General features: G+C 39.3%; 1 protein-coding gene and 1 long non-coding RNA gene across 9 annotated transcripts in view; one reads left to right on the top strand and one right to left on the bottom strand.

The window, feature by feature from the left end:
• Positions 1-18,977, top strand: part of LOC127582584 (uncharacterized) — a 51,446-nt gene extending 32,469 nt beyond the window's left edge. The window contains exons 2-3 of the long non-coding RNA XR_007958133.1: positions 18,179-18,352; positions 18,891-18,977. This is a non-coding gene — a long non-coding RNA (uncharacterized LOC127582584). The remainder of the gene's footprint in view (positions 1-18,178; positions 18,353-18,890) is intronic.
• Positions 1-23,214, bottom strand: part of celf4 (CUGBP, Elav-like family member 4) — a 903,775-nt gene that overhangs the window by 107,166 nt on the left and 773,395 nt on the right. The gene's annotated exons all lie outside the window — the stretch shown is intronic.

The following is a 23,214-nucleotide window of genomic DNA, read 5'->3' as shown; positions in this document are numbered from 1 at the left end:
ATGTATAGGAAGCTCAGTAAGCTGGTCTCATTCTGGCTTTAAAATTGGAACTATTCCTTTTATTGATAAAAAATGCACCATCTTTTGCAACAGTCATATTGCGAGCCAAGAACTGACACCAATAAAAGTGTAACAAAACACCAGCATCCATTGGAATTACCTAATGTAATTTTGGCATAAAATTGGCAGGAACCTCAGATAATTGTTTGTTTATTCTACATCTCTAGTACTTCCATTGACTTTATGTCAGGAGAATGATAGAAACTCCATAGAAATTCCTGGTGATGCTTTCTAATTTGTTGATGAAAGTAGAAGAATTGGGCCTATGGTTCTGGCTGCAAATCTTTTTCATTTTCATTAGGGATAAAGGAAGTGCCCCCTGGGTTTGCTTCATTTCTTTGTTTGGCCTGATAGCTCTACCTCTCAAATCTGAACACCAGCCTTTTCTCCATCCTCCATAACACCAGCTCCTTACTTCTACAATTTTGTAGCAAACACTGAATTTTACTTTTGAGCATTAGTGCAAAATAGCAGATGTACAAGTGGATTTTCTTTTGGAATTAGATGCTGTGTAAAAGTGTTTATGGATTTACAGGCTACCGTTTTGTGGTATTGCCCAGAATAAATTTCACCCCATACACAGACTGAGTATAAAAGAACAGGAATGGCTTGCTTAAGGATAGAAAATATTATTGAAGGATATTATTAAAGATTTTTTTTTGTTTCCCTTCCTGGAATCTGTACTCTGACAGCATGAATTGTAGTCTGCCCATGTCCCTCCTGACAGATACAGCACTGTGTTTCTGTATCTAAAGATTTCCTGTCGTTGCGTGGGGAGATGATTAGTGCCCTCTGAATATCTCTCTGGAAAGTTGCTGCTGTTTGTGGAGAAGGCGGTGACTTCATTTCATAAAGGTTGGGAAAATCAGCCGATTCAACTTGTCTGAGGTGGCACAGCTCATCATTAACAATCCCGCATGTGTACTGAATATAGATAAGATCTGCACCATGAACACTGAAGGTATCCAGCCGTGAACACTTTGCGCAAGTACTGTTAAGGTCAAGAGCTCTTCTAGTAAAGATCCCAGCAGTGACATACACATCTGGTTGATCAACAGTGACTTAACTAGATAACTGCAACAGCTACATGAACACAGGCAGGACATTATTTCATCAATGACCCAGTTTTTAAATACACATTCAAGTTAAAGTTGCTGCCCATGTGATGTTAAAACAAACAAACTGGATTTCAAATTGATGCTCCAGAAATGTCTGAGGTGAAACCCGAAGACCAAAGGGACAATCTTTTTATCTGGATGTGACTAGTGTGAAGTCATATTGCATGTATTTTTGCTGTGTGTTTCCATCCATTTATCAACCAAAAGTTGTAAGGAGTAAATGAGATGCTTCCTGTGCATTTGCAACTTGGTGCTCAAAAATCTTCATGCAGTGAAGAGCCTTTGAGATGGCCAAAATGGTCTTTGAGCTGAAACAGCAGTTTGGCCCATTTTTCACACTGGATTCCATGTTAGATGGTGGTGATGTACTGCTCTATGAAAATAGGTTCTAATTAGCACTTGAGGGCCAAACTTTAGTTAACTGTTTAAGCACCTCCAAGCATATTGAAATCTTGCTAATGAGGTCAGACCCAAAAGTGTATGGTACACTGGCATATCTTATTCCCAATTATCCCTTTAGTGCAACCTTTTATGCTTTAACTACTGTAGCCACTGAGCAATGTGACATATGATCAACATTCTTCTGGATCTTTGACCAATTTTTGACAGGAAAGGCTCGGAAAAGATTTGGGATTTGAATGCAAAATGTATTTGTCCAAGTTAAAAAAATCAGATGAAAAGCAGGTAAAAGTCAAAAGAACTGGGTTTAGAAATTCTGTTTTCAGAATGGAAAGTAATAAGCAAGTTATCGGCTTGTCAAGCTAAACTTGTTGAGTTTAAAAATTGTTCACAGAGAGATTCATGGTTCTTTGAATATTGGATCTTGGGCCTTAATGAACTAAAGCTGGTGAGCTGCCAACATCTGCTGGATTTGCCGGGTGGCTCACTAGGTAATAGACATGGAATTTCAGGCCACAGCTGGGAGATGGGTAGGATTATATTCTAACAATTGAAAAATATAATAAGGAAAGATACAAATGAGTTGAAAGGCCATTACAATTGACAATTTTACCTTGTTTTACCTTGTACTACTTCAATGCACTGTGTAATGAATTAATCTGTATCAACGGTATAAAAGACAAGTTTTCCACTGTACCTCGGTACAAGTGTCAATAATAATAAGCCAAAACCAATTCTTGAAGCATTTTGTTTTTGAAAAAGATTCAACTGGGACCCTCATCCTAGTGTTGAAAGAACACCTACCACAATGTGTTGTAGGCTAAAGCCTTTTAGAGATGAAACTCACACAATCTGGATTGTCCAATAGACTCTAGACAGAGGCAGACAGAAATCATGCTTCTCACCAATAAACAATAATCAGGGAACCAGTCATTCTTCTCTTCTTCAGCTAGTCCAGATCAATATCTGAGTTTAACTGAACAAACAAAAACAGAGCATGTGATGGCCTACCCCAACATATGTGATCTTGCTTGCTAATTCCAACTATGGCTCTCATTTCTGCTCTACCATTAAAATACTATTTCAATGATGATATAATTTATGGAAGTAGTTCTTAAAACTAACAGTATAATAGTCATAAAGGCTGTGGCTTAATCATATTGCATTTCAAAAGTACATTCTTAGCTATGAAGCACACTTTTTCAAACAAATGTATTCTCAGGATATTTATTGATGCTTATTGAAAAGACCAATATTTATTGCTCATCAAAGTTGCCCTGGAGAAGATGGTAGTAAATTTCTGAACTGCTGCAGATTGTGAATGAAGCTGTTTCTACAGTGCTGTTATGTAGGAAGTTCTGTGACTGAAGTCCAGTGTTTTTGAAGGAATGAGATTTATTTATTCTTACACATTTTGAAGAAGTCACTGTCTATCTCCAATTGTCCACTAGTATTTCAGATTTCACTTAAAAGTCAATCTCATCAATGGGTCTGGAATCAGACCAGAAAAGGACAGCTGATTTCCAAAGATGTTAATGAACTAGACGACTATCTAATAATTTCATCATCATCTTTAATGACTATGAATGAAACTAGATTTTAATTTCAGATTAATTTAATATTTGAATTTAAATTTCCCTGCTTCTGAGGTGGGATTTCAAACCATGTTCCTCAATCAATAGTATGAGCTTCTGAATACTAAGTAATATAAGTAATTTAACTACCAAGCCCTTGTACCTCACTGGGATTTCAAAAGACAGTGTTTTATGAAAAAAATAGTTTTGATCCCTTATCCATGTTGATTTCTGCTAGGACAAAATATGGGAAGTTTGCAATGGACCTCAGTGTTTATAAGAAAGAGGACAAATGTTGCCCTTCTATCTTTTATTAGAAAATGTGTGTGGTATTTGGGTGATTAGAACGGATTGGATTTGCGATGTCCATTATAATTACAAAGGCTGATAATGCTCGGTATTGAGACTCAAACATGAAGATGCTGGAAGGGGAACATGGAAGCTTTATTCTTTACCAAATGGGGAAGAGATCAATGGGAAAAATAGTACCATGATCAAATATGGTTGGTGTGCCCATTGCCGGTGTTACTAGATACCCTGTAATACTTCACCTAGTAGGGTTCTTTATATCATTCACTTTAGGTCAATGTGTTTGAGCAAAATCTTGATTGCTGTTAGATTGTGAGAGATTTATCTCAAATAATAAAAAAAGATTTCCTCACTGCATAATAGCACATGATTGTGGCATGATTTGACTGAAGTCATAGCTAGCTGGTTGAACTGATGTTTGTAATTCCAGCATCAATGCTCTGTCCTTCGGAAATCGGCCAGCTTGGTCTGCGGAGGTGTGATCAAGCCACTTTTGGTGATGGGATATTGAGGGCCCCCACCAAAAGACATTCTTTGCCCTTGCTGTTTTCAATGCTTCTTCCAAGAATTGATCACTGATTCATAACACTTCATGGCATCTGGACTTGATGCTGATGACTTGCAGGGCTTCTTAGTCAAATTCAAGAGATTGTTAGATAAGCATATGGAGGAATTTAAGATAGAGGGATATGTAGGAGGAAGGGCTAAGATAGTCTTAGGAGTGGTTTGAGGGTCGGCACAACATGGTGGGCCGAAGGGCCTGTATTGTGCTGTATTGTTCTATGGTTCTATGGTACTTCTTCTCACCTATGTACCATTGTGCCACAACCTCTGGTGTGTCCATCCTGCTGCTGAGACAGGATATACCCAAGGTTTTTGATGGAGGGGTCCGGCGCATTATCTGGTATGATTCTATCCTGTTGCTTGACTAGTCTCTGGGACATATCTTTCTACTTAGACACAGGATGTTTGTGCGGAGGATTTCACAAGATCAAATGGTGCAGGAGAAACTTCTCCAATTGTGAAACAAATACTGGTTGGCTGTTTTTTTCTTTCCTCTCTGTTTCGTTGATGTGATACAACTAAGTGGCTTGCTGGGCCATTTCAGAGGGGTGTTAAGAGCCTAAAAATGTAGGCCAAATCAGATTTGGGTTTCTGTCATCAGAAAATAACAGGTTTTCTCTCTGAAGGACATTAGTGAAACAGACAGGTTTTTACGACAGTTCAGAAATTTTGTAGTCATCTTTTTTGTGAAGTTAATTTCTATTCTGGGAGATTCTACTCTTTTGCTTTGTTTGCTCCTCCAATACAGATCATGGCAATCTCTGAGGGAGGTGCTGCTTTGAGAGGCTGAAAAATATGGGAGAAAATTTGCATGGTGAGATGAAATATCTCCTCAATGCTGCTCGTCTCCTTGGAGCTCTCTTTATACATTGAATCGAAAGGGGCAGAAGTATGTGAGTGAACATCAGTACAATATGATTACCATAGATGATTCTCAACACTGGTGCCCATAAGGCTGCATCCTCAACCCCCTATTCTACTCCCTATACACTCATGACTGTGTGGCCAGATTCTGCTCTAACTTCACCCACACATTGGCAGATGATATCGCCATAGTGAGTTGAATCTCAAATAATGAGTTGGAGTACAGGAAGGAGATAGAGAGCCGAGTGACATGATGCCATAATAACAACCTTTCCCTCAATGTCAGCAAAACAGAAGAGTTGGTCAGTGACTTCAGGAAGAGGGGCGGTGCACATTCTCCTGTTTACATCAATGGTGCTGAGGCCGAGAGGGTTGAGAGCTTCAAGTCCTGAGGAGTGAACATCACCAATAGCCTGTCCTGGTCGAACCCCGTAGATGCCATGGACAAGAAAGCTCACCAGAACCTCTACTTCCTCAAGAGGCTAAAGAAATTTAGCATGTGTACTTTGACCCTCACCAACATTTATCGATGCACCATCCTATCTGGATGCATCATGACTTAGTATGGCAACTGCTCTGCCCATGACTGTAAGAAACTGCAGAGAGTTCTGGACACAGCTCAGCACATCACGGAAATCAGCCTCCCTTCCCTGGACTCTGTCTACACTTCTTGCTGCCTCGGTAAAGCAGCCAGCATAATTAAAGACCCCACCCACCCCAGACATTCTCTCTTCTCCCCCCTCCCATCGGGCAGAAAATACAAAAGCTTGAAAACATGTACTACCAAGCTCAAGGACAGCTTCTATCTTGCTATAACACTATTGAATGGTCCCCTAGCACGATAAGATGGACTCTTGACCTTACAATCTACTTTGTTATGACCTTGCACCTGATTGTCTGCCTGCACTGCACTTTCTCGGTAACTGTAACACTCTATTCTGCATTGTTATTGTTTTACCTTATACTACCTCAATGCACTGTTGTAATGAAATGAGCTGTATTGACGATATGCAAGACAAGTGACAATAATAAACCAATTTACCAATTTATCAGTTTAGTGATCATATCTAATTGTTGTGAAACATGGTGTTCTGCTACTGAGACATCAGTTCTAGTCATTGTGTACCTTGAAGTGGTGAGTTGATTCAGTGGCTTAAGTTGAACCGTGTATTGAGCTACTCAAAGAATTTCTCATTGCTGGATGTGTATGCACTTCATAGAATTGAACTATTTATACTTCCATACATTTCCCTTCCCATTACATGATTCTAACCTGGTATCCACAAACTCAATCACAGAATGGAAGGCTGTTTTTTTTTGCTCATAATGCAACTGAATTTCAATCAAATATTCAATCACAAAGGAACTTCACTACAAGTTTCATGGTAAAAGTCTTTCCTTCAGGTTCCTCCTCCTGTCTGACATGCTAATACAAGGAGGATCGAGGACATGTGCTGTGATGTATGATATACACTACTGGATGCTGTTTCTGTAATTCTGAACCACACAGCATCTTATACAGAGGCAGGCCCTCATAACCAGGTTTACTTAAATAGGAGCAGCTTAAAAGGTCTCAGGCCATGAGTCCAGAACTTGGAACTTTCAGATGGCTTCTTTTTAAATAAAGCTTATTCATGTTGCAGCTACCCAACACTAGAATCTGCACCCCAGTCTGTTCATGTTACTCAATCCCCCACAGCTTACCATCTCCCCGAACTACTTGCCACTCGCACCCCATGTTCACTTCCCCACTCGGTCCCACTGACCAGCCACCTGGGCCCCCACCACTGAAGCAGTACCCAACACTATGCCCCCACCCCAAGGAATCTCTGGTGTTACTTCTTCCTTACCTCTACACTGATCCCCTACCCAGTATCCAGCTACCTCAGATTCCTTAACTGACGTTTAACCATTGATCTCTGGTCCGATCCTTGCTGACTCTTACTTCAATCCAGCCGCCGATCATGACCTGAGCACACCCTTTTGACCCTATAGGATCTCTGAAATAACAATCGCCCCATTCCTTCTCCACCAATCCTCCCACACAAGACAGATACCTCCATGTCCCCTGGGGTCTTTTCCTCACAACTTGAACTTGACCCAGATCTTTGACTTATTTGATTTCCTTTGCGTGTTCTGAAAATGGTAAAGTGCACGTAAGAAAGGCAATTGAGAGTTTTCACATATTACTAAATTTTATAGCACTTAGCTCTCGAACAAAAGTTCATGGCTTACTGTACAGGGATATTCAATTTCTAGGTAATAGATTCTTGCAATGAAACCTCAGCTAATGCCGATTACAGACTTCACTGTGACTGTGTACTTCAGATACCCAGAATGAGATTTTACAGATGCAAGAGTAATCAAAGAGGATCTGAAGGAGAGGAAGTAATGCTTAGTCCGATCCCATCATTGTTCAGTTCTAGGTAACAGACCTCAGGTCCTAGAGGAGGTAAAATACAAGTTTTTCATTGGCTGATTAAAATAATAAAAGGAATGGTTACAATTCTACCGGTGCTGAATTTCACAACAAGGGAGATACAGTCTTAAAATTAGATCAGGGGTGTAATTGGGAATCACTTTTTCATCCCAAAGATAGTGGAAACATGAAACATTCTTCACTGAAATGCAGTGAAGTCTGGAGCAACTAAAATGCTCAAAACTGAGATAGTAAGGAAATCAAAGGATAACAAGGTTAGGTACATACAATGGGACGAAAGATCAGCCACGATCAAGTTATATCATGGAATAGTTTGAGAAGCTGAATATTTGAGTGTTTTTACATTTCTAAGTTTTCAGTTAAGTATTTTCTCCACGTGGCAGGCTTATTCATAAAAAATATTGTTACCTTCCTCTGTTCTATTTAACTGACTCACCCAAAACTAAAACTCTGGGTGCACTTTGGCTGTACCACTTAACATCGATCAATGTTGCTCTTACCAGTGGCTCAGCTGACAGTACTCCTGCCTCCTAAATAGAAGTTTGTGGGCTTAGGTCCCACTCTAGTGATTTGACAATAAAACTTAGTGCTAAACTTTCAATGATGCCAAGGGCCTTGTTAATCTGAGGTTATGTTTCTTCCTTAGATGGATGTAAAAGAACACATAGCACCACATCAAAGAAGATGTGATGAGTTATCCAATATTTATCCATCAATCAACATCACTAAAACAAGTTATCTTGTCGTTACCACATTTACGTTGTGGAATCTTGTTCCCACAACTAACTGTTTTGTTCCTTCCGTCACAATAGTGCAACATTTCAAATGTACCTCATATATTGCAAAGTACTTTGGGATATTCTGAGGCCATGAAAGTTACCAGATAAATGTACAAGTGCCTCTCTTTTCTTTCCTTTCACAGCATAGTTGCCTCTCAATTATTTTGCATGACTGCAAAGTTTATACATTCCTAATTTTTCTTTATGCCAACAGTCTCAAGAATTTTCTGGCACCTCAAGGCCAATTTCTTGTTGGATACTTCAACCCAATACTATGGAAAGAATTGCAGACCTTAAGAGTTTCTGTGCTACATTGCAAAGCCTGGTAACATCACTTTTATATTAAGGAATTATGAAGATACTTTATTAGAAAAGGCATATTGTAAAAATAAAAATAAATATTAACTCAACCATAACTACAATCAAACCTTAACTGAATCATTACTGCAATCAAACATTAATAGCTTTAAAAAGTGTAAGTAGCAGAAAATTTAAAGCTTAACCATTTTAATAAAAAAGCACATACACTGTTTAGAGGAAAAATATTAAAATGATTCAAAATAAAATTGTTAAATTGACCATTAAACTATTTCCAAATGAAATCATTTCAAGCCACAACACTATCAAAAACTAACCATTAAAGCAAAAAGCCCAGTGCTCTTGTCAGTTTATGAGTACAGTTATGGTACAGAATCATAAAATTGCACAAAGTCATAGAGTGCAGAAAGGTGCTCATTGCTTCTGTACTGGATCTTTCAAAGAACAAGTTAGCTTATCTTAGTCACCCATTCTTGTACCTATTCAGGAATGTTTATTGCCCCTTCATGTATTTATTGAATTGCTTATTGAAAGCTACTGCCTTTGCCATCATCTTTTCATCCAGTTATTCCATATCCCACCCACTCATTGCTTTTTTTCACGTAGTTCCTTTATCAATCATATTAGATCCATGTCCTCTAGACTCACATTACATTATGGACTCAGAGTGATCTCCTGTCCCAATATATCATTCAGTTGTGCAAACAATCAAGCTTCACTTGCACAAGCCCCATCAGCACTTTGTCAGGCAACTGATTGTGTCTAATAAACACAAGCCTGGAAGTGTTATCCACATCCCAAAGCCTAACTGGAACAGGTTGTCCACAGGTCTTGCTCAAGAACTCCAAAACCACAGAACTCTGTATCTGAAGCAACATTTCTGGGTGCCCTCTATTCATATTTGCTTCAAACTGCCAATCAGGTAGTTTGGTGCATTCCCTCATCTGATGAGAAAGGATTATAACAGGACGGTTTTTATTTTGTGCCTGGATTTATAGTGGGACTGATCTCACAACACAGAAAGTTAAGGGAATTTAAGGTGTTCAAAAATATGAAGGATTTTAACTTTAGCCAAGGAGAACTACATTGAGGGATAGTGACCACAAAAGATAGATATAACTGGTAAATGAAGCAGCAGAGACACGAGGGAAACTTATTTCACATTACAATTGTGATGAAAAATCCACCACTAATAGGGTCATGGAGGAAAATTCCCAAATGTAACTTCCAAATGTGAATTGGATGAATATTTATAAAGGAAAACCATGAAGGCAGTGAGTCAAATTGCAAAGTGCAGCATGGACATAGTAGGTTGGATCGTGTCATTTGTGCTACATGGTTCTATGAAATCAATGCCCTTTTACTGAGGGAATGAAGGTGACACTGAGCTTCCAAGTACCAGTCACTTTAATTTTCCAACTCACTTTGACCTCTCCAGAGATGTGAGGGACCACTACCTGTCACTCAATCTCCTGCTCTTCACCCTATCACAGATCTTGCTTGTTGTTGGTTTCACCCCTCCCACCTTTCTCTGCAACTTAAAACTTGTGTTATTTCTAACTTTTCCAGTTCTGGTGAAATATTAACTGGGTTTCCCTCTCCAGAGATGTTGCCTGACCTGTTGAGTTTTCCCAGCATTTTCTGTTCTATTTCAGATTTTCGGCATATGCAGCATTTTTCTTTTGGGAGAATTTGCAGTTTTAAGGGGAATAAGTGCTTCAGGTGGTTTTATTTAGGTTTCTGAGCATCAGCAACAAGACCAAACTTGTCTGTAAGTATGGGAATGCAGCATTGATAATATATTTAAATATTAATATGTGTCTCAAATGAAACTTGCAGAACTAATTTTCAGTTTATTCGAAAGATGCAGAAAGTGTTAAATCTTCACAGGATTACAGGGAAAATGATTTGATATAGTCTCCTTCTGCTGCACAGATGCATATTGGGAAAGCCTGTGCACCGTAGATGCTCAAAATGCACAAATGTGCTTCGAAGCCCTTCCCAGTTCTGTGAGTTAGAAGCATCATTTGAAGCCCAGGCTTCTGAAGCAGGTTGAAGTCTTCAAGTGAAAAGTTCACTGAAGACAGTAAACAGAAAATTCAGGCATAAATTAAATTCTTATTATGAAGGTTGTCGCTTTTAATTTTATTTAATTCATTAACTTTCAGATTAAAATTTGCAATTATTGACAAATTAAGAAAACAATATTTCAGAAAGTTTATTAAATGATTGGTGAAATGTTGACATGCTGATATCAGACTTAATTTTTTTTTTACTTGGAATATTGGGACACAAGAACACTTGATAACAGGACAATGCAATGTATTAATGTATGTGAGATCAAACCAAGTACAAAGGCAGATTACAATCTAAAATATTAGTCATTTGCTCAATATTGTACCATTAGCTGTTATTTATTTGATCTACTATTCAAATTTAATCTATAGTCTATTCTTTGGGGTTCAGTTTTTGGTTGGAGTTGCAATGTTGATTGCTGACCATCAGACAGATCTATGCAATATTGAAAAGTGACAATATTTATGACTGAAACATCATTACTGTTTATGATAAATTTCCAGACAGCATTGGACTGTAACAAAACCTTATGTGCTTATAATAAACAGTTAACCAACAGCTTATAAGAACAGAAGTATTAATAACTGAAAGGAACATCATGGATACAGACATCCTGAATATTTTTGGCATTTGTGTTGGGATTTATTATACATTCAGAGGCACGTTAGTGTAACATTTGGTGCTGTCAAATCACTATTTGATAGCTGTATTGCAGATAACTAACCACAAGCATCTCTTTCAGGTGTTTGATGGTTATGTTGCAGAATACATCATGGAATATTCCTTTAAGGCATTTGACAGCTGTGTAAAATAATATATCTATGGAATGTGTCTAAATTAAGCAAAGTATTCTTGCATGATTTTGGTTATCATGTAAAGTAAGCATTTAATAGCGCAGCCCATTGTATTCCTTTAAATGAGAACTACACATAGTTCAAGATAAGGAGATAAGCCTTAAATATTTGCTGTATCAATAATGTGTATGAATCTATATTTATATTTTTACTGGAATAAAGTTAATCTATAATAGTGAAATAACTGACATTTTAATATCAATATTAATTGATAACAATATAATTGTGTTATTAACTTTTGCAGGTAAGGCTTACAGATTTGTTAAACATTTACTAATTTAAAACAGGAATTTAAAATGAATTTCTAATGCATTGACTACATCTTATCAACATATTTAAAAAATGTTTCAACATGATAGCCTGATGACATTTCTTTTCTGTATTTCCGATCCATTTTTCCCATGATTAGGCTACATTTCTTTGACTCCCTCACACCCAAAACAGATGGTCTTTCCTGTAATTCAAAAGACCGGGATGGCTCAGTTTGTGGCTGTCTCCTTGGAAACCAGTGATGCTGATTTGTTAATCAGGGAAGTCATGGACTTAGTTGTTGCAGAAATGAACCAGAGTCTGAGTATGAAAGCCATGTAACATCTGGATTCCAAACACTTTTAGACACATGGCCCCAGATCCTATAACTATCGTGTTTCCTCGTGTTTTACAGAAATGTTTGTTTTTGAAGTTCTACATTTTATGATATTTTGAAACCATTTCAATTTTAATTTTGGGAAGTACTATGTTAATTATACAAAACATGCATTTAAATCATTGCCATTAATTAATTTTATTGAGAATTCAAGGAGTAGGCTTAAGGCACACATATTAATTTACCACTAGTTTTAGACAAAGGTAGGGGAGGTCCTTATTGAATTCTTTGCTTCAATGTTCACTAGGGAGAGGGACTTTGATGAATGGGAGGTCAGCGTAGAACAGGCTAATGTGCTGGAGCATGTTGAAGTTAAGAAAGAGGAAGTGTTGGAGCTTCTGAAAAACATTTGGATAGATAAGTCCCAAGGACAGAATGGGATATAACCCATGTTATTATGGGAGGTGAGGGAAGAGATTGCTGGGGCATGGACAATGATATTTGCAAACTCCCTGGCCACAGGAGTGGTACCAGAGGATTAGAGGATGGCTAATGTTGTTTCCTTGTACAAGAAAGGTAATTGGGATAATCCTGGGAATTATAGACCAGTGAATCTTATGTCTGTGGTGGGCAAGCTATTGGAGAGGATTCTTAGGGACAGGATATATGTGCATTTGGAGAAGCATAGTCTTATTAGGGATAGTCAGCATGGCTTTGTGAAGGGCAGGTCGTGCCTCAGGAGCCTGATTGAATTTATCGAGGAGGTGACAAAACAAATAGATGAAGGTAGAGTGGTGGATGTGGTGTATATGGACTTTAGTAAAGCATTTGACAAGGTTCCCCATGGTAGGCTCATCCAAACAGTCATGAAGCATGGGATCCATGGAGACTTGGCTGCGTGGATTAGGAATTGGCTTGCCCACTGAAGGCAGAGGGTGGTAGTAGATGGAGAATATTCTACCTGGAGGTCGGTGACCAGTGGTGTTCCACAGGGATCTGTTCTGGGGCCCCTATTCTTTGTGATTTTTATAAATGACTTGGATGAGGAAGTGGAGGGATGGGTTAGCAAGTTTGTGGATAATACGAAGGTTGGAGGGGTTGTGGATAGTGTAGAAGGTTGTAGTAGGTTACAACAGGATATATACAGGATGCAGAGTTGGGCAGGGAAGTGGCAGATGGAGTTCAATCCTGAAAAATATGAAGTGATACACTTTGGAAGAATGAACATAAAGGCAGGGTACAAGGTTAATGGCAGGATTCTTTACAGTGTGGAGGAACAGAGGGATCTTAGGGTCCAAGTCCACAGATCCCTCAAAGTTGCCGCGCAAGTTGATAGGGTGGTTAAGAAGGCGTGCGGTGTGCTGGCCTTCATTAGTCGGGGGATTGAATTCAAGAGCCACGAGGCAATGTTGCAGCTCTATAAAACTCTGGTTAGACCACACTTGGAGTATTGTGTTCAGTTCTGGTCACCTTATTATAGGAAGCTTTAGAGAGGGTGCAGAGATTTACCAGGATGCTGCCTGGATTAGAGAATGTGTCTTATGAGGAAAGGTTGAGTGAGCTAGGGCTTTTCTCTTTGGAGCTTCACAGGAAGAGAGGTGACTTGATAGAGGCGTATAAGATTATGAGGGGCATAGATAGAGTGGACAGCCAGCACTTTTTCCCCAGGGCGGTAATAGCCAATACTAGAGGACATTCGTTTAAGGTCAGAGGAGGAATGTTCAGGGGAGATGTCAGAGGTAGGTTCTTTACACAGAGAATGGTGGGTGCCTGGAATGCACTGCTGGGGGCTGTGGTAGAAGCTGATACAATAGGGACATTTAAAAGGCTCTTATTTAGGCACATGGAAGTAAGAAAAATGGAGGGTTATGGGCTGTGCAGGAGGCAAGGGTTAGATTGATTATTGAGTAGGTGTTCATATAGCTTGGCACAACATCGTGGGCAGAAGGGCCCATACTGTGCTGTACTGTTCTATGTTCTAAAAGGACTCAGACTCATGTTTTGTGGTAAAAGTGCATCAAATTTGATTTTAACCCATCAGTCATTAACTGATACACAATGAATGTTAAAATAATAATTTTAACATGATTTTTCAAATTCTTCCTGGCTGTCCTTGGAAAACATTCATAAATTTACATGGAGATTTAGTTTTAAATGATTGTACAGCACAATAAGTGGTCAGGGATGTCAAAGTAAATCATTCAATAAGGACTTTGTACTAATAAATAACTTCTTTTAAGATAGTCACACAAAAATGTTTTTATGTTACATTTATGCAAAATAACATATAGCATTCTGATCTAAATACAAATCCCTAATGTATTTTTTGAAGAAAATGTATAGTTACTGATTTTTGCTACTTTGTCACAGATGTGTAATGTAGCATCACATTTCCTGAAGCAAATGCAAGAGAGAAGATTAAAATTAAGAGGAAAAGTGACTGGTCACTGATGGATTTTGGATGCAAATACTGTTAATATACAGTGCAGAAAATACCACGCAACTGTAAATGAGGCCCTGCAAAAGCATATTTCCCCTGCAGTAAACATGAAAGCCTCCTCAAGTACTGATCCACATGAAGTTAAGATTTGAGTCCCATGGTCGCTGACATACTGTATCTGGCTCGCATCCTGCTGATTTTCCATTTCCAATCCTTCCGAAAGAGCAAAGTTACAAAGTGCACAGCAAGGGACCATAAGATTCATTTGGGCACATGTTGTGTCTATTAAAGGCAAAACACAGCTTTCAAAACTCCCATAGTTCTCCGAAAGACCAGTTTAGTTGATGAATGAGCTTTCTGTTTTCAATGCTCTTTTGATGATCCTGGCCACTGAAGTGGATCAGGTTCTATCCTGATAGTTGAGAAACTCCCTCAAAAATGGCCAAGGAGTCCCTGTAATCTACTTTGCTTTGAACTCTGCAGAAGTCATGATACTGTCCAGGAGACAACCCCAAGGGGGTGAATTCCCCTGCTTTTATGAACTTGGTATCAGTTCAGCCCGATGTGACTGGGGTTGCGGATTAGTGCTAGATGGCTCCTAATTTTATGACGGAGGTATGCTGGACTGACAGGCTGTATTAGGGTAATTGGGTACTAGAGTTGTGATCATAGTGATTAGGACCAGTCTTCCCCAGGCATGTATTCTCCCACTCTGCATGCAGAGTCAAGTGAGATCAGGGTGACACAAGTGTGACCCTGGGTTTGCAACCCAAGGAATTTTAGCTTTTCAGTTTGCACTGGTGGTACATGTTAGGAGCCAACGTACCCCAAGAGGCTGAAAATTGAAGTTCAGCTGTGCCACGTTGGAAAGGGGGCTGTGGAGTTTGCTCCAGAAAAATCAAATACCTTACACCAGTTTGCGCCTTTGTATGAGTCGTCATTGGAAGATATGGTTTAAAAAATGTATCCTTTCAAATTCAGGCATCCAAGCCAAAATCTCAGTCCTGAGCTACAGATGAAGCTGTACACGCAGTACTCAATTTGTACAGCTATTCATTTCTGAATTATTCTAAAAAAATGACAATGTAGTCTCATGAGGCCTTACCCTTGAGACTGTCCATGATCTAGCTGTTGTTTGGCTTGAGGCAGGTAGAGACTTTTGGCACCACCCCTCCTGGTTCCTTCCTCCCCTCCCCCCCCCCCCACCCCCCCCCCCCCTTACACATACACAACACACACATACACTCGACACAGACGGTTTACAGAAACATTCACATTAGGCCAGGACATGGCATAAGTGGGCTCCAGCCTAGTCCATAGCCCGTCCAGGAAATAGCCAAGGAATTTTTGGGAGGTCTGGATCAGTTCAACTTTTGTTCTGTAGGTGACGTTTGAATAGATGGAGGGACCTATTGCAGTTTCAATTCTGGTACTTAACTGGAGCACATAGGCAGTTGAAAGAAATAGTACAAAGCTGGGATGGAAATGAGCAAGTTAAGGATTTCCTACAGGGTTTGCATTCTTCAACAGTCCTAGTTCAGCAAATATTAACTAATTTTGGATTTGAACAACAGCAAACATGGGCCAAGGTTCAGGTGACAGCACCATGTGACAAAGGTCCATTGCAAGAAGTGGCATTCAATTTGAAATTTTTGAATAAGCTCTTTCCTCTAATTAATAAATTAACCATACTAATCTTGTGATTGATAATGTTCCACATTCTGTAATAATCGCTCCTTCACTAAATGGAGGATGATGTAAAATAACTTTGAACATATCAGCTTTTAGCAAGTAGCAGCAAATGGAATTGCCAAAAATATCATCATGTGGGAGACAACTGTGATAAGGCATAAAATGTAGTATTAACTGTTATTTATGAATATATCTTTGGGAAAACAAATAAAACAATGAATAAGATTACAATCAACAACTATTTTGTACTTTTCCTGTTGAAAAACTGAGTGCCGATTACATCTTCAAGGGGGATTGGTTGGGAGGAGTTACTGAAGACATGAAATTAACTTTGGGAAAATACTGTGGTTACCCCAGGGGCTTTTGACAATAATGTGATTTTAACATTGTTAATTCAATCATCTAATGCTGCTGGGCTCAGTAACCCCACTGAGACAGTTCTGCTGCTGTCATCCTGAGCATTTACCATTAAAATTACAGTTGAAATTTGGCAGAAAAAAACCCCAAATCCTTTTAAGGTGCTCGCTCTGTAATTCCTGCATGTTAACTAGCATCAGAAGTTTTTGTTCCTTTATTCCTCTCTTCTTCCCTGTTAATGGACAGTAACAGGTACGATTCCAAGGGACTACATCAATCTATAGTGTTGTCATACTCTGTATATCCACCAACTAATGAAGCAAAGGAACTTAATCTTATTCAAAAAAAGCAAAAACTTGCATTTATATAGTTTATCAAAGTACTTCACAGGATCATATTGACGCAAGCCATACAAGGAGCTTTAAGATGGGTCATGGAGTCATTGCGTCATACAGCACAGAAAAAGGCTCTTCAATCCATTGAGTCTGTATTGACCAGTAAGCACTGGTTTGTACTAGCCTACACTTAACCCATTTTAATTTCCCAACATTCCCATCAATTCTTTCCAGATCCTACCACTCATACACACAACAGAGCAATTTACAGTGACCCAGCATGCAACTTTGAAATCTGGGAGAAAATCAGAGCACTCAAAGGAAACAAATGTGGTGACAGGGAGAACATGCAAGTTCCACACAGATAGCTCAGGAGGTCAGGATTGAATCTAGGTCTTTGGAGCTGCGAGGCAGAAGCTCTACCAGCTGTGCCACTGCATCATCCACAAATCAAAGATAATCCATAGTCTGTCAAATAAGGCAGCATGAACATTGTATCCAAAAATTAAATTTCCTCCTTAAATATTTGAGGGAGGAGAGAGAGATAGAGACTGAAAGAGAAGAAGAGATTGAGGGAGGAAATTTCAAAATATAGTTCGAATTGAAGACGCAGGCACAGATGGTAGAGAGAAGGAAATCTGGAAGTCTAAAATGGCCAGAACTGGAGCAACTATATGTTCTTGGTAGACTGTAGACTGGAGAAGCTTGCAGAATCAGAGAGGGGTAAAACCTCAAACAAGAAGCTGGAGGAACTCACCAGGCAGCATCTGTGGAGGAAATGGACAGCCGACATTTCAGGTCTAGACTAGGCATCTGGTAGGGTCGAGGTGCCAGATGCAGGGTCTCAACCTTAAGTGGGTTACTAGCACACATGAGTAACTGAATGCCAGATTTCCTTGTCTATACCACAGTATTTGGCACAACAACACTCAAGGCTTTACAGAAGGTACCAGATGGCCCATGTAATGATGAGGGTCAAAGACCAATGCTTGCTGTCCTTACTCTTTGCGGGGAAAATATCCCAAAGTTGCCACGAGAAATTTGGTGCAATTCTGCTCCTTTGCAGAATCTGATTTTAATGGAAGAGAACAACTGTGGGAGATCCAGGCAACAGATTTAAAATGGCTTGTAAATTTTAAACGATTTATTTTTTAAACCTTTCCAAAGACCAGCTCATTTGAAAACACATTTAAAATATTTCACAAGGCTTGTTAATTTAAAACAACTTCTTAATTTTTCCCAAGATCTTAAAAAAATCTCTCTAATGGCTTGTTAATTTAAATTTCTTTCAAAGATTCTGAAAGTTTTAAAAGGTTTTGAAATATTTCTAAAAGTTTGCACAGTCTACTTCTTTAGCTGAATCAGTGTCTTACCCCAGTATCAGTTTTGTTTTGATTTTGATTCTGTTGGCAGGGTGAACCTTGGCTGCCACAGTTTAATGCCTCATGAAACAATGATGTGGGAGCAGCTGCCATGAAGCATTTGCAACATTCTGCACAAGTTCTCACTGGGAGGCTGTTGAAGAAGGTGTCTGTGCAGTTTTTATTGAGCCAGAAGTAAATGCTCTTTGCTGATTGTAAAATCAAGGTGATTAATTTCAAATAATAAAGTTTAATTACATTGAGTTAAATAAAAAAAATCAAAAGTAACAATCACTCCACTGTTTTAGTTAATAGCTAGAGATTTGGACGAGGCTCTTATTGGGTAATATTTCTTTAGTTTTGTCTTCCATACCAAATTTTGTTGACTGCCTGAAATTCTGCCCAGCTTTGTCCTCATAGAGTTATGCAGCATGGAAGCAGGCCCTTCAGTCCAACTTGTCTATGCTGCCCTGATTTAACTTCCCAAAATGCATTATTTCACAGCTATCAGAGTTAAATTCTATCTGCCATTCCTTTCAATTTTATTAACTTTAATTATCAACAAAATTATCAACTTTCCCAGTTGACCTAGATCTGTTGTAACTTTAGGCAAACTTCTATATAACTTCAAACTTCAGTATAGGGCTGAAACTTTCCTACATAATTCTTCTCCTCACATCTCATTTTGTCCTCATTCTGCAATCTCTTTTGAGTTACAGACTACAGATGATGTCAGAATTAATTTTCTCTTTTCCTCTCCACAGCCTGAACCTTGAGAATTTCTCTTTTCCAATGACAAATAACTGTAACATGGCCAGGCAATGATGTATGAGCCACAAGAGTGAGAAGAGTGGGCAGGCACGGTAGTGGACCGCTAAGCGTAATGCTATTACAGCGCCAGCAACCCGGGTTCAATTCTGGCCACTGTCTGTAAGGAGTTTGTACGTTCTCCCTGCGTGTCTGCGTGGGTTTCCTCCAGGTGCTCTGGTTTCCTCCCACATCCAAAAGACATACGGGTTAGGAGGTTGTGGGCATGCTATGTCGGCGCCGGAAACGTGGCGACACTTGCTGGCTGCCCCCCCCCCGGCACATTCTCAGACCGTGTTGTTTGTTAACACAAAAAAAGCATTTCACTGTATATTTTGATGTACATGTGACTAATTAATAAATAATAATAAAAGAGAGACTGAGGTGCAAATAGCTCCAATGGAATAGTGAGATTCCATGAACTCCCTTATGGAAAAGTGCACGGTGAACTGAGATATGGTGCTGATATCTCCAACTCCAGCCTGGACGGAGCCTAATGCTTAAAATTTCAAGCTTACTTTGATCATAATAGCCTCTGACAAAGAGGTTGTTGCATAAGTTTGTTGTGTTCTGGCTGAAGCCTGCAGCATTTTACAGTGAGGATCTCCTTATTGAATTGTAGGTAGCTCACATATTACTCCTCACTGAGGTGGATGGAAGAGAATTATTCCCTTGGTGAGGGCCCATCCTGCCTTCCTCTTCTCAGTCTCCCTGCCCGACAGTGCTGTGGGAGGATTGACTACTGAAACACTTGTATGTGAACAAATGGTATCACTGAAACCTTGAAGTCAACACAAACTCCTTGTAGATCTTACAAACCTAAACTGAGTCCAAGAGCATCAAACACTACGCAAACCAACACTCCATCGAAATTGGTCAGTAAATAACTTGCAAGTAAACAGCATGGGTGAGGGTGGGGGAAATACTTCATGTTGTTCAGTACTTGATCCTCCATGGATATTGAATACATGGTTCTTCTTCAATCATTGAGGCCCAATGTAGCAGCATTGGCATTGAATTAGTGTGGCACACAGATTGACCATAATTTCTCAATTATTTAGGCTTCTGCTGGATAAGTATAACATGAGAACTTACTATATGCTCTTCTTACAATATAGCAGTCAATTCAATTTGTGGTTCAAATGTGTGTGCTTGCATTTGGATCACATGCTAATATCTCTAAACAGCAGACGCTACACAACTGAGTCTTACATTCCATAAACACTCTGTTTTTACCCCAGACAATCTCTTTTATTATTTTCAACCTCTCATAGAATCATAGTCATAAGTACAGCACAGAAATGGGCTCCTTGGCCCATCATACCCAGACTGACCTTTTCTCCCCATCTACACTAATCTCATTTGCCTGCATTATGTCCATATCCTTCCATGCCTTCCCTATTCAAGTCCCTTTCTAAATGCCTGATAAATGTGGTGATGTATCTGATTCCTCCAGTTCCTCTGGCAGTGAATTCCAGATATCAACCATTCTCTGTGTTGAAAAAAAACTTTCCCCTCAAATCCCCTTTGAAACTCCTTCCTTTTAACTTAAGCCTTTGCTTCCTTGTTTTGATACCCATACCATAGAAAAAAGATTCTGCCTATCCACTCTAAATTTACTTCTTGTAATTTTATATAACTCTAATAGGTCACCCCACAGCCTCCTTTGCTTTAGGGAAAACAATTCCAGCATACTGGAGACACAAGAGAGACTGCAGATGCTGGAAATCTGGAGTAACACACACAAAATGATGGAGGAACTCAGCAGATTAGGCAGCACTCCCAGTTCTGATGAAAGGTCTCGGCTCGAAATGTCAACTGTTCATTTCCTTCCATAGATGCTGCATGACCTGTTGAGTTCCTCCAGCATTTTGTGCATGTTAATCCCAGCATATTCAATCTTTCTCCATAACTGAAGTCCTCCAATCCAGGCAGAATCCTAGTGAATTTCCTCTGCACTCTCTCCAGCACAATCATATCCTTCTTAAATTGTGATGACCAGAATTGCACTCAATAGTCCAAGTGTGATCTAACCAGTATTTTATAAAGTTGCAACATAATGTCCCAACTTTTATATTCTATGGCCTGACCTATGAAGGGAAGCATGCCATGTGCCTTCTGCGCCACCCTACCTGTTACCACTTTTAGGGAACTATGGACTTGAACCCTCAGTTCCCTCTGTTCATCAACATTCCTTAGCACCCTACCATTTACAGTATATGTCCTACCCTTATTTGACTTCTCAAAATGCATCACATTAAATTCCATCTGCCAATGCTCTGCCTAACTTTCCATCTGATCTATATCCTGCTGTAGCTTGAGACAACCTTCCTTCCTATCTACAATACTACCAATTTTCGTGTCATCTGTAACTTACTAATCATTTCTCCTACATTCACATTCAAGTCATTATTATGTATCAAAAACAACAAGGGTCCCACACCGATCCCTGTGATACACCACTGACCACAGACTTCCAATCAGAACAACATCATTCCATCACCACTCTGCCTCCTTTTGCTCAAGTCGATTTTGGATCCAATTTGGCAGCTCTCCTTGGATCCCATGTGCCTTAATCTCTGGGCCAACCTACCATGCGGGACCTTGTCTAATACATTATAAAATTTCATATAGACAACGTCTATAATCCTGCCTTGATTAATCTTCTTAGGTACTGCCTCAAAAACTTCAGTCAAATTAATGAGACAAGATTTCTCTCAAAGCCATAGCCACTATCTTGGAATAGCCCGTGTCTTTCCAGATGCACATAAATTCTATCCCTTAGAATTTTCTTCAATAATTTCTTACCAACGATATAAGGCTCACCAGCCTGTAGTTACTTCTGCTGCCTTTTGTAAATAAAGGAACAACATTAACTCTCCTCCAATCTTCTGGCACCTCAGATATGGCTAACAAAGAAGCAAAAACCTCTTTCAGGGCCCCAGCTATCTTCTCCCTTGCTTCCCATAGCATCTTGGGACAGATGTCTTGAGGCTCTTGCGCATTCCATGACATCCAACACCTTCACCTTCTTAATACTGACCCGCTCCACATTATCCATGTCCCCCTCCCTGAACTCATTACCTTCCATGTCTTTCTCTTTGGTGAACACAGATGAGAAGTATTCATTTAGGACCTTGCACACATCCCCTGGCTCCACACATAGATACTCATTTGGACCCACTCTTTCCTGGTTACCTTCTTTCAATTCAGTCCATAACTTCCTCTGTTATATTAAAAACAGTCCTGGCATATGGCTGTATTATGAACTTAATCTTCCATGGGATAGATTTAAAGACTTGCAACATTTCTATGTTAACTGCGCCAAGTTTCTTCCTTGAAAATTATCCATTAATCTCCAAATGTTACTACTACAAACCTGATATTGTGGAAGAACTCAGAGTTCAGCAAATAAGGTCCAATTCAGTGAACAGAACAGTATTGAAGCTCTGTTTTAGCACTCACATAATTCACAACTGGACTGCATCAGCTAGTAATATTGATATACAGATAACAGAGTGTTATCTTTGCTTTGTCTCTCTAGAGGGAGGCATAGCCCACATTTGCTATCTGTCCACAAGTGTACACCTGGGATTAGATCACAAATGTATTTTAAATTATGACTGGGAAGCCATTTGCAATTTTTCTATGGTGCATTTTTTAAAAACTTTCATGTCATTGCTTATGCCCTTTGGTTAAATAGAGGCATCGTTGATGAAGCATGTGGTAGCGTCAACCAATACCAGATAGCTTTCCAATTATAAAGCACCACACTATGAAAGAGGTAGGCCTGTCCTCATCATCTTCTTCTTCAAATAAAACCATTATTTTCCCTTGTATAAAACATTACACAGGAAACCAAGGCGTCAGTTTTGAAAGGTTAAAGTGGCTAAGAACATTAATATATGCATTTATATCCTGAATGTAGAAGAAATCTAAAAGCATCCAGGTTGCAATGAAAGGTTTATTGGACCAGAGTTGATTGTCAAGGAGCATTGACACATTCTCAGAAATTGGGTAGGAAGGTTCCTGAGGACCCAGGAGGTCAGTTTCATAGTGGAATTTTCCGTTTGAGAATAAGGGTAAGATGTGGTAGACTGTGAGTGAAAAAACTGGAATTAATGTCAGAATGTTGCGGTTGGGTTGGTGGTGGTGAGATAGAGAGAAGAGATGATAGCACTTGAGAAAGCTCTGCAGTTGATTTCAATCTTTGAGAGGAGGCCCATAAGCTCCTCACTCATGGCATTTCAGTAAGATTTTCTGAATAGTTCCAATGGATGG

This window comes from Pristis pectinata, chromosome 2 (genome assembly GCF_009764475.1).
Source record: "Pristis pectinata isolate sPriPec2 chromosome 2, sPriPec2.1.pri, whole genome shotgun sequence".
NCBI lineage: Eukaryota > Metazoa > Chordata > Chondrichthyes > Rhinopristiformes > Pristidae > Pristis > Pristis pectinata.
This window is presented reverse-complemented; position numbering and strand designations above follow the sequence as displayed.